The sequence below is a fragment of the Mauremys mutica genome, chromosome 2, assembly GCF_020497125.1.
Source record: "Mauremys mutica isolate MM-2020 ecotype Southern chromosome 2, ASM2049712v1, whole genome shotgun sequence".
NCBI lineage: Eukaryota > Metazoa > Chordata > Testudines > Geoemydidae > Mauremys > Mauremys mutica.
The window spans coordinates 236,078,995-236,091,482 of NC_059073.1; positions in this window are offsets into that span (position 1 = coordinate 236,078,995).

Here is a 12,488-nt window from a genome sequence, read left to right on the forward strand (position 1 = left end):
CAACCTTCCTATACCCCAGTTCTACCAATGCACCTGACCCGTTGCACGTCCCAGCTCTGTTAATGCACCCCAACACTACAGGAAAGCTATTGGATGCACATTCATGGGGAAATTGGAGGGTTCGTGGCTGACCAGAAACCATTACAAGCTCTGACACCTCACTGTTCTTGGAGATTGGGTACATCTATCGGAAAGGGGTCAGAGGATTTTTCTCTCAAACATAAAATTGTCAGTGTTTTGGAACACAAACCCTATCTGGGATTTCTCCCACCAGCCTGCTACAAACTCCACCCTCTAGCCATTCTGGAACACGACCAGGAACACTATGCCACTGGAACACAGCTGTCCTTCATCCCAGGCACTGCATGGGAGTCAGATTAGAGAAGGGAAGAAGTGACAGCAATGGAAAAGTCAGTATACAGGGAGTGAAAACTTCAGGGAGACGTGTTCCCTGCTTGTAGTAGGGAGGCCTCAGTATGGTAGTGGGGACGGGGGAATGCAGTGAATGGGTCAGAGGTATGTGGGGGGAGGTGTGCTGAAGCAGGGCCCGTGAGGCACAGCTGATGAATGTGTGTGTCAGGGGGTGCAGCTGGCTCAGTATGCTAATTGTAGAACACTGTATGTACAACTGCCGTTAAATGCAGAGTTAAGGTTGCTTGGAGGTATCGTACCCCTGCAGAATGCTGTGTGGAACAAAACTCAAAGTACCGAAAACCAGGAGATGCACAAGACAGGTTGTGCATGCAAGCTTACCTCTGGCCTCTTTCCGCAGTGCCCAATTAACACACATACCTTTGCTCTGCCAACCCCGCAGCTGCTGACATGCACAAGGTTTTCATCTTGTTTTACAGCCCATTCTCTGTCACCCACAGGATTCCATCTAACAATATTACAGGACAAGAAAGAAAAGAAAAAAAAAACCAAAGGCTGCCCACCCCACGTTCCATCTGTTCCATAGAGCTGGCAGTAGCGAATGGGAATTATTTACATATACTCCAGTTGCAATCAGGATTCTAGGTGTACCTACATTAAATAGTGGAAAGAGTAGCCGGGCCTGCTTGGTAAGTGTCTTGGTGATGTGAGGATGTGTGGATGTGAGAGAGCAAAGCAGAGCTTAGGAAACCAGGTCAGATTAAAAAAGGATGAATATAGGCAAACAACACAGGAATGCAGAGGCAAGATTAGAAAGGCAAAGGCACAAAATGAGCTGAAACTAGCTATGGGAATAAAGGGAAACAAGAAGACTTTTTATCAATACATTAGAAGCAAGAGGAAGCCCAAGGACAGGGTAGGCCCACTGCTCAGTGAGGAGGAAGAAACAGTAACAGGAAACTTGGAAATGGCAGAGATGCTTAATGACTTCTTTGTTTCGGTCTTCACTGAGAAGTCTGAAGGAATGCCTAACATAGTGAATGCTTATGGGAAGGGGGTAGATTTAGAAGATAAAATAAAAAAAGAACAAGTTAAAAATCACTTAGAAAAGTTAGATGCCTGCAAGTCACCAGGGTCTGATGAAATGCATCCTAGAATACTCAAGGAGCTAACAGAGGAAGTATCTGAGCCTCTAGCTATTATCTTTAGAAAATCATGGGAGACGGGAGAGATTCCAGAAGACAGGAAAAGGGCAAATATAGTGCCCATCTATAAAAAGGGAAATAAAAACAACCCAGGAAACTACAGACCAGTTAGTCTAACTTCTGTGCCAGGGAAGATAATGGAGCAAGTAATTAAGGAAATCATCTGCAAACACTTGGAAGGTGGTAAGGTGATAGGGAATAGCCAGCATAGATTTGTAAAGAACAAATCATGTCAAACCAATCTGATAGCTTTCTTTGATAGGATAATGAGTCTTGTGGATAAGGGAGAAGCGGTGGATGTGGTATACCTAGACCTTAGTAAGGCATTTGATACGGTCTTGCATGATATTATTATAGATAAACTAGGCAAATACAATTTAGATGGGGCTACTATAAGGTGGGTGCATAACTGGCTAGATAACCGTACTCAGAGAGTAGTTATTAATGGTTCCAATCCTGCTGGAAAAGTATAACGAGTGGGGTTCCGCAGGGGTCTGTTTTGAGACGGGCTCTGTTCAATATCTTCATCAACGACTTAGATGTTGGCATAGAAAGTACGCTTATTAAGTTTGCAGATGATACCAAACTGGGAGGGATTGCAACTGCTTTGGAGGACAGGGTCATAATTCAAAATGATCTGGACAAATTGGAGAAATGGTCTGAGGTAAACTGGATGAAGTTTAATAAAGAGAAATGAAAAGTGCTCCACTGAGGAAGGAACAATCAGTTTCACACATACAGAATGGGAAGAGACTGTCTAGGAAGGAGTACGGCAGAAAGGGATCTAGAGGTTATAGTGGACCACAAGCTAAATATGAGTCAACAGTGTGATGCTGTTGCAAAAAAAGCAAACGTGATTCTGGGATGCATTAACAGGTGTGTTGTGAGCAAGACACGAGAAGTCATTCTTCCGCTCTACTCTGTGCTGGTTAGGCCTCAACTGGAGTATTGTGTCCAGTTCTGGGCACCGCATTTCAAGAAAGATGTGGAGAAATTGGAGAGGGTCCAGAGAAGAGGAACAAGAATGATTAAAGGTCTTGAGAACATGACCTATGAAGGAAGGCTGAAATAATTGGGTTTGTTTAGTTTGGAAAAGAGAAGACTGAGAGGGGACATGATAGCAGTTTTCAGGTATCTAAAAGGGTGTCATCAGGAGGAGGGAGAAAACTTGTTCACTTTAGCCTCTAATGATAGAACAAGAAGCAATGGGCTTAAACTGCAGCAAGGGAGATTTGGGTTGAATATTAGGAAAAAGTTCCTAACTGTCAGGGTGGTTAAACACTGGAATAAATTGCCTAGGAAGGTTGTGGAATCTCCATCTCTGGAGATATTTAAGAGTAGGTTAGATAAACATCTATCAGGGATGGTCTAGACAGTATTTGGTCCTCCCATGAGGCAGGGGACTGGACTCGATGACCTCTCGAGGTCCCTTCCAGTCCTAGAGTCAATGAATCTATTAATCTATGTACTTCCAGGATCCTGTGTGCATCAGAACAGTGCAGAATTGCGTACCTTATATCATTAGCAGGGCACAGGGTATTTTCAGTAGCGAGCTGCCATATGAGCAATCTAAGCATTTATTATCTATGCACAGTACAGGCAAAGTGAGTATGCTCAGTGACAAATGAAACTGTACTGAAGAGCGGAGGATGTAGTTAGCTCTGCTTGGTAGGTGTGTTAGCAAGATCTCTGGATGACTTGGAGATGTGTGACAGAGCTGTGACTGAGATATGAGGAGATGTGTGTGTGTGTGTGGAAAGGCAGGAGGTGCAGGAGTGCAGGATGAAGTATGTCTGAATTCTATGTGGAATTGTGTAGGTTATGTCAGTAACAGGGCACGGGGCTTTAATTACAAAGGATATTGCCAGCTGTGAGGTGGAATTTGAAAGGATTCTAATGCTTTCAGGATGGCTAAAGGAAAGTGTAGGTTGAGATGGTATCCTGTATGTAACAGTAGCCCTACCCTTAAGCTGGGAGGTGCGAGTCCCAGCTTGCATAGATGTACCCTCTGTGCATAGCCAGGGTGGCACGAGCAGTGGCTTGAGCTAGCCACATGAGTACAAACCCACCCAGACCCCCTGGGCACATACTACCTGTGAGGCTCTCCCAAGCCACCATCCTAGCTACACTGCTCTTTTTAGTGCACTAGCTCAAACAGAGCTAGCATGGGTATGTCTATTGGACCTGGTAATCACCTCCCAGCTGAGACGTACCATCAGGGCATGGGAGCTATAAAAGGCTATAAAGCGGTTCTCACATTGTACATCTGATATTCTTTCTGGGGAGTTGGTAAGTGTACACCACAATCTGGAACCTTCTGAATTTTCAAAGTGACAAGAGTACATGCACAGTGAGGCATAGCTGAAAGAGGCTAGAGGGAAGCTAGCATGGTCAACCTTCCCCTACCCATTCTTGTCCTTTCATATTGTTAGCTGGAATCCTGTGGGTGACATTGAATGGACTGGAGAAGAAAGTGAAGAGCTTGAACATGTCAGCAACTGTGGGGTTGGCAGAGTAAAGGTATGTGTGTTAACAGGGAGCACTGGGGAATTATTGAAAGCATTGGGGAATTCCTGATGTTCAGAAGTTTGAGTTTTGCTCAACTCAAGGTTCACCAAGGGGACAACCTGCCACCAAGCAACCTTAACTTTGTGTTAACATAATTGTTTTGCCATTGAATTTCAAGGCAATATGAGTAACTGTTTGGATTTTAAAGCAATAAGAAAGGTCATCCTCAACCTTAACTAGAGTGGAGCTAGCATCCCACTATAATAGAATGTCTCTCTTTATCACTGTTTTATTTAATATATTTTCAGAGTAATTTCTGTAGACACTCATCACTGACAATGTTGTCCTTAAAATGATATAACATTATACCCATTTAGTTTATATTGGAGATCTTACTCTTCCGGCCTCTTCAAAAGCTTTTTGATCTTTTGACGCACGACCAGCCACAGAGCTCAGTCGAATAACAGTTGCAGCAATAATGAAAGGAATGCAGGCCAGGATAAGCAAAGTTAATCGCCAGTCATATACAAAAGCAATAATGATGGTGGACAGAAGGGTAGAGGCAGTCTTAGTGAACAAGCCAAGTCGGCTTCCAGTAGCCTATTAAAAGCAAAAGAGTCCAAAGTTAGAGTTAATTCTTGACACACTAAATAGCGATCAAATGTATGAAATCATTGTACACTCAGGATCAAAAATTCAGAGGGAGAACAATCATAAATGTTGTGCATTTAAAATGGACAGTTGTACATGCAAAAACCCATATGGACAATTACATATGCAAATACCCCTAGCTGTGGGTTAGGTTCAGGAAGCCTGATGAAAATGTGCCACATGGGCTCAATTCAACAAAAAAATATCAGGGTCCTCCTGTGCCACAACAAGGCACAGAAATCATGAAGAGCCAACAGCCTCTAATTTGGGGCGTTTCAGTTATTGGGTGCCCAGCTTAAGGCTCCTAGGGCCTGATTTTCATAGGTGCTGTACATCAGCTGAAGATAATGGAAGCTGCAGGTTCCTTTAATTAGGCACTTTGTTTTCAGCAGTGTTAGCAGCAGGAAATGAGCGTTCACACCAAAGAGCTCTTCTCTCCCTGAGGATCTGCACATCCATGTCATCAAGAAATGGAAAAGTGACGATTGGCACACGGGATCCATGTAAACTGTGACAATACTCATGGCTCAGCTGAGCAAATAGTGGATTTTCCAGCTGGGGGCCAAACTTGAAAATCGAGGGGGAAAATTGATTTGATTAGATCTGAAATCATTTTTTGGGTGTGGGGTGGGAGGGTCAAATAAAAAATAATAATTTCAAATTGACCAAAACATTTTGGTTGACTAAAAACTCCCCCCGTTCCTCCCCACACAATTTTTTTTGTATTGATTTGGCCATTTTGCAGTGTTTTTCTCTTCTTTTTTATTTGGTCAAATTTGAAAATGAAATGACATTTCAAAACAAAAGTAGAAATGGCATATTTTAAATGTTCAAAATGAAACATTTAGACTTAAAACAAATCTCCCTTCTTATCTCTTTTGACTATTAGTCAAATTCATGAATAGATTTGGGGTTCCTAAAAATACCATTCACTGAAAACATGTTGGCCAGGTCTACTCATGCCTGCAGATGAAATGGAAAGTTTTGTGGAAACAATCCATCTTTCAAATATCATATTGTGGACAAACCAAAATAAACCTTGGGTGGGAAGTATGGTTCCTTCTTTGCTAGCCAGAGGCTTTCCTGCCCTCAAGAGACTTTTGTGTTCAATAAAATTATAAAATCAAAGCAATGCCAAGATGAATTATTGCCATATACTCTGGGGCTTACACATAAAGATCACTTTGAGACTTCAGTTAGCACAACATACGGCTGCCCACTTACTTAGCAGTAGCCGTGTTGGTTCCAGGCTATTGGAGAGAGAAGGTAGGTGAGGTAATATCTTTTATTGGACCAACTTCTCTTGGTGAAGAAGACCTAAAGAAGAGCTCTGTGTGAACTCGAAAGCTTCTCTCTCTCACCAACAGAAGTTTGTCCAATACAAGATATTACCTCACCCACCTTGTTTCTCGCTCACTGATATTTCTTTGTTCTCCAGAGCAGGGGTTCACACCCTTTATCTTTCTAAGCCACCCCCCTACACATTCATGGCCCATCTGTGCCACAATAACTGGTTTTCTGCACATAAAAGCCAGGGCCAGCATTACGGAGTAGGAAGCAGGGCAATTGCCTGGGGCCCCATGTCACAGGGCCCCCCATGAAGCTACATTGTTCAGGTTTTGGCTTCATCCCCATGTGGTGGGGCTCAAGGCCCTGGGTGTCAGCCCCATGAGGTGGGGCTTTGGTTTTCTGCCCTTGGCCCCAGCGAGTCTAATGCTGGCCCTGCTTGGCGGACCCCCTGAAACCTGCTTGCAGCCAGTTGAGAACCACTGCTCCGGGGAATGCAGTGTTCTCATGTTCATTTTGATCTATTAAGCTTTTTCATAGTTTGGATCCCATGCACCTGTTTTACCTTGACAGCTGGGATGATGGACCTTATCCTCAAGAATTAAGTTGCAGTTTTTAAAGATTCAAATAATTGTACGTTCAGTCAAATCTTTGATTGATTCCCACTCTGTGCTGGGCAGTAAACAGGAGATGGGAGGGAGTATGAAATCTAGTGAGTCTGAGGATCTAGTGTACTTGTGGCACCTTAGAGACTAACAAATTTATTTGAGCATAAGCTTTTGTGGGCTAAAGCCCACTTCATCGGATGCACAGACTGGAACATACAGTAAGTTATTTATATATACAGAGAACCTGAAAAGGTGGAAGTAGCCATACCAACTGTAAGAGGCCAATCAATTGAGATGAGCTATCACAGTGGTTCTCAAACTTTTGTCCTGGTGACCCCTTTCACATAGCAAGTTTCTGAGTGCAATCTGCATTATAAATTAAAAACACCTTTTTATATATTTAACACCATTGTAAATGCTGGAGGCAAAATGGGGTTAGGGGTAGAGATTACAGGTCACAACTCCCCATGTAATACCCTTGTGACCCCCTGAGGGGTCCTGACCCCCAGTTTGAGAAACCCTGAGCTATCATCAGCAGGAGAAAAAAAGACTTACAGTTGGTATGGGTAGTTCCACCTTTTCATGTTCTCTGTATGTATAAATATCTTCTTGCTGTATGTTCCAGTCTATGCATCCAATGAAGTGGGCTGTAGCCCATGAAAGCTTATGCTCAAATAAATCTCTTAGTCTCTAAGGTGCCACAAGGACTCCTGATCTTTTTGTGGATACAGACTAACACGGCTGCTACTCTGAAACCAGAGGATCTAGTGAGTCTAGTGAATCCGGGAGCAAAGGATTTTTTTTTTATTTTTTTTTAAGACAAGTGAAGTAGAAATTAAATTTTATTTTAAACTATTGAATAAATCAGGAAACTTACGGTATTACTCTTTGCTCATGAGCGAATTTATTTTAAAAAGTATGACTGATTTTTTTCTTCAGAATTTTTTTGATGGGGTCGTGTGGTGGGGAGGAAAGGGGAGATTGGCCAATTCTGCAGAATTTGCCACTTACATGCAGGATTTTCAGTGGCTCCTATCCTACCCCACTCCCCAAAGTCACACAGTCCCTTGTGCTTCTGCCATCACTGATACTCTGTATTAATGACAACTCACTTCACCCCAGAAAGCCAACATAAACAGGCTTCCTGTGTATGAAGCGTAGTGGACAGAGCTGGGAAGAAGAAATCTACCCACATCAACATGAGGTCAGGGCATTGACTGCAATGCAATTCTCCCACAACTACAGCCTCTCCAAGCAACCGAAGTGGGACTTTAGGGCCACTTGATACACTGAAGACTTTGATCCATCAGGCAGTTTAAGTGGTGCAGAAGTGCTTACACTGGCCCTTGGACATGGCTTACTTTTAAAGTTACTAAGTTGTTTATTTTGTCGCTTACAGTAAGGAAATGGAAGGTGTAAGAACATCTGCCGAAGCTTTATAATCATCATAGATTGGGACCAGTGAAACTGTTTCCAAGTCTATTTAAATGTGTCAGAGAGCCTCTAGAGTAGATTTACCAACTCGTTTTCCAAAATAACTTCATCATCCCTTGCCAACACTGCAATTCATAGTTGCAAGCAAAACATAAAAACAAAAACAAACATACCCCTTTGACTTGTGAAGCGTCTGTAGCTAGTCTGGTTAACAAAACCCCTATGGCATTTTTAGGATCGTCGTACCAGCCAGTCTCCTGCAAGGGAATAGACTGTTCCATTATTTTTGCTTTTGCAAATGAAATGTTTTTACCGTAACTCAGACTGGTCAGGGTCATTAGTACAATGTGTGGACATTTCAAGCTTGACTAGCATGTGTGCGGGAGGAAGAGAGAGAGCCAACATAAGCACTAAGATACTCACTCTTCTTCTGTGATGAGCAACATTTGTCAGAAAAACTGAAAACGATCTTAAAATAAACTATTCTTACCCGCAGAACATTTGGGTTTTTTGGTAATTTTCCCTCCCCTCCCCTATCCCCTTAGAATGCTCCTGTGCATATGCAGAACCCTGTGATACCAAGCGCTACCAATGGGTGTGCAGGGTGCCTAAGTGTTCACCCACAGAGAATTCTCAGCAAGGAACAAAGAGAGCTGTGTCCTTTCCCAGGGATCCATCAGGAGGGAGTATCCAAGGACAGTCATGTTGCAATAGTATTATTGTAAATCAGTCCTGATCCAGCTGGTCATCTTGACTAGAGAAACCACTCTAGTGAGCAAAGATAATGCTTTGAGAACCTACACCTGTTATGATATGGTCTGTTTGCTATGGAGTTGGATGCAAACAGACCTAAACCTATTTATCTACACATTTATATCATGACCATCAGGGTCAGATAGAGATTTATCTTCTGTTTTGTTAATCTTTGCAAATATACCAATGCACTCAGATACATGCATGTTTTATACACTCTTCAGCATGGTCAATATTGAAAGAGATGGCATCAAAATTAGACAGCTCTCCTACCAGCACTGAGTTAATTTGTGCATGCTTTTGCTATATTTTGTTTTGCACGTGTGCTCAGAGACTTGCCGCTTGTGCAGTGTTGAAGTGTCACTAAAAGGATGGGTTCTCTCGAAGCCATGTTGGAGGGAGGCTCTACACAGGCCGAAGGGAACCAGGAATTTTCAGGATGTTATAAAAACATCAGCCCACAAAAGCCACCTGGCTCACATGGCAGGAGTGCTGCATATTTGCTGTCTATTGCTCTGACCCAGAAACGAGGCCCGTACCTGCTGAAGCAATGCTTTGAATGACAAAGATCGCAATCTCTTGGTCAGAACTTCCCCAGACTTTCCAAACATGAATCCCTGAAAAGGGAGAATGGGAAATACAACAGTTGAATTGTATGTGCTGGGCTGTACAGTCATATTTAGAACAACCTGCTGTAAATGTGATGATATTTCAACCGTTCAGCTACACAATTTACAGAACCTACACAGTGTTTTGGGAGATGGTTTCAGATCTTAGTTTAAAGCTGGTGAAAGGTACCACACACATTCCTGGAAACTGAAGTTTCATCGTACTGCCCCACCCACATGCTTCTGCAGCCAGCTGCAGAGGTCAGCAGTGGAATGACCTTCCCTGCTTACTCATTCCTTAGCCTCACTACTCACTCTGCTATCTAACGGTGCCGACTGGGACGGTGTTTTTTGTAACATACACACCAATGTGGTGGAACTGAGCTGTGCCCAAATGCATTCCCCCTAGGACACAGAACGGTCAGCAGCATCTTTCAGGCATTGCTGTCCTGGGCTGCTTTGTAACTAGCAATCGGGAAGGGAAGGCTCTGTATTCCATACCAGCCACTTGAGCTATTCAGTGGCTTGGCTCTGGAACAGTTTCTAAGAAACACAGTGAATACAAAGTTGCATTATGTCCCCAACATACCTCTCAACGACAGGGCCGCCCAGAGATGGGGGCAAGTGGGGCAATTTGCCACAGGCCCCAGGCTCCGCAGGGGCCCCCACGAGAATGGCTGAGGCTCCCTCCCCAGCCCCAGCCTGACCCGACCCCGTCTCTGCCCCTCTCCCGGAGCCTCAGCGCATCCAGCAGCGTCCCTGAACAGCAGTTCAGCGTGGCTGTGGCTGGGCCCCTGCCTCGCCCCCTCCCCACGCGGCTTTGAGCGTGGCGGAGCTCAGGGGCCCTGTCGGAGCCACGCTACCGCTGTCGAGCGAAGCTCCTGGATACGCTGAGGCTCCAGGTGAGGGGGGAGCTGGGGGAGGGGGTTGGCTATGGGGCAGGGAGTCCTGGGGATAGGGAGGGGGCAGAGGTTGGGGGGACAGTCAGGGGACAGGGAACGGGGCGGGGTTGGATCATGGGCATTCTGGGGGTCTGTCAGGACTCAGCGGGGGTGGGGGTGGATAGGGGTTGGGGCAGTCAGGGGACAGGGAGTAGAGGGGGGTCCCAGGGTAGTGATTGCGGAGGGTCTCTGGGGGACATTGAGGGGACAAGGAGCAGGATGGGTCGAGGATTCTGAGGGAGGGTGGGCAGTCGGTGGGCAGGAAGCGGGTGGGGGTCAGATAGGGGGCAGGGCCAGGCTGTTTGGGAGGCACAGCCTTCCCTACCCTAAAGCTCATTCAGCAGTTTGAGGCTTGCAGAAGAGCCAAGCTGTTAGCTTTTCCATTAGAGCTACCATCCCTTTCACTTCTCAAATGCCAAATTATAGTCTATATTTAATTTCAGTGCCATAGGGAGATTCATGTCAGGGGAGGATAGCTTCATTTAAAATTAGCCATTGGGGGAGGGATCACATGAGAAGAGCAATATCCTTCCCAACCCTACCAAGGGAGACCCCCCTCCCCTGCATTCCCTGAGGCTTCAGAGGGGTTAATTCAGTGGTTCTCAAACTTTTATACTGGTGACTCCTTTCACATAGCAAACCTCTGAGTGCGACACCCCCCCTTATAAATTAAAAATACTTTTTTATATATTTAACACTATTATAAATGCTGGAGGCAAAGTGTGGTTTGAGGTGGAGGCTGACAGCTCACGACCCCCCAGTAATAACCTAATGACCCCCTGAGGGGTCCTGACCCTCAGTTTGAGAACCTCTGGGTTAATTTAATTTTAGCACCTGTGTCCATTCACAGGCATGTGCTATTTTGAGCATTTCAGTTTTCACAACATAGGCTCATCCCAGATTCTGGAACAAGCTCAAATGCTCAGTTCGTGGAGTATGTACATAAGCTATACTAAAGACAAACCCACAGTAACCATCTCCAGTTTGTGAGGGACCCCATGGAGCCAGTCTCTAGGAAACAGATAAATACATGGAGGTTAAGTCCATTAATGGCTATTAGCCAGGATGGGTAAGGAATGGTGTCCCTAGCCTCTGTTTGTCGGAGGGTGGAGATGGATGGCAGAAGAGAGATCACTTGATCATTACCTGTTAGGTTTACTCCCTCTGGGGCACTTGGCATTGGCCATTGTCGATAGACAGGATACTGGGCTGGATGGACCTTTGGTTTGACCCAGTATGGCTGTTCTTATGTTCTAACCTAAATTAACCCAAAGTCATGGAGACAGATATGAGTCAAGGAAGCCAGCAGTGTATCAGAAACCTGGAAAAATCTCTGACTGGATGGGCTCAGGTGTTGGTCAAAAGCTGAGGTGGTTCAAAAGTTTTGGATTTTTTTAAGCAGAATTTTTTTATTGTTTCTTTAAACAATCAAACACAGCAAGCAGCAAATATTTGGCCACACACTTCTGAAACCCCAAACCATATTCAGGTTTTGGCAGACTAATTTTAGCTTTTCAATTAAAAAAACCACAACAAATTTTGAAGGAGAGCAGACATTGTCCATGATTCTTTTTGCCTTTTTAAAAAACCTTATTTTTCGATCCAGGAAAAGTTTTGATGGAAAATATTTGTCCAACGCTTTTAATGAGCTTTAGTGCCTTTTAGCACTAGCTGATGCTGAGAACCAGTGATATCTTGTAAAGAAGTTTTCTCAAAACTGGGTTTGTGCCGAGATGCAGAAGGTTTATTTTTCCCAGGGCCGCCCATGAGGCAATTCGCAAGGGCCACCACGAGAATATAGTATTGTAGAGTATTGCAAATTTTTTTTATGGACGGGGCCCCTAAAATTGCTTTGCCCCAGGCCCCCTGAATCCTCTGGGCGGCCCTGCTCAACGAGATCTGAAAATCTGGACCATAATATATATGACCAGATACTCAGCTTTCACTTTTCAATGTAGTGAAGTTTACCTGGATCATGTGTGTTACTAAGCTGATCACTGCCAGGACAAGAAACATTAGAGAAAGTGATGTGGTGTTTTTGCTCCTTTTTTCAGACTCTGTTTCTTGAAAAGCCTATGTAAGAAAAGCACAAAGTAAGAATCAGTTACAATAGCTCAGGAA